Raw genomic sequence first — 451 nt, forward strand, 5'->3', positions numbered from 1 at the left:
AAGCTTAGAGTGGAAGTCCAAACCTTCAGACAGAAGGAAGGTGAATCCCTCGATGAAGCTTGGGAAAGATACAAACAATTGATCAAAAAGTGTCCTTCTGACATGCTTTCTGAATGGAGCATCATAGGTATCTTCTATGATGGTCTGTTTGAACTGTCCAAGATATCATTGGACAGCTCCGCTGGAGGATCTCTTCATCTAAAGAAGACGCCTGCAGAAGCTCAAGAACTCATTGAAATGGTTGCAAATAACCAATTCATGTACACTTCTGAAAGGAATCCTGTGAATAATGGGACGAATCAGAAGAAAAGAGTTATTGAGATTGATACTCTGAATGCCATATTGGCTCAGAACAAAATATTGACTCAGCAAGTCAATATGATTTCTCAAAGTCTGTCTGGAATGCAAGCTGCATCAGGCAGTACTAAGGACGCTTCATCTGAAGAATAAG

At 40.4% G+C, this 451-nt stretch overlaps 1 non-coding gene across 1 annotated transcript; it reads right to left on the reverse strand.

The window, feature by feature from the left end:
- On the reverse strand, positions 1-108 carry LOC130953310 (small nucleolar RNA R71). The gene has a single exon (XR_009075480.1). It is a non-coding gene; the product is annotated as a small nucleolar RNA R71 (small nucleolar RNA).
- Between the last annotated feature and the right edge of the window lie 343 nt (positions 109-451).

Source organism: Arachis stenosperma, chromosome 9 (genome assembly GCF_014773155.1).
Source record: "Arachis stenosperma cultivar V10309 chromosome 9, arast.V10309.gnm1.PFL2, whole genome shotgun sequence".
NCBI lineage: Eukaryota > Viridiplantae > Streptophyta > Magnoliopsida > Fabales > Fabaceae > Arachis > Arachis stenosperma.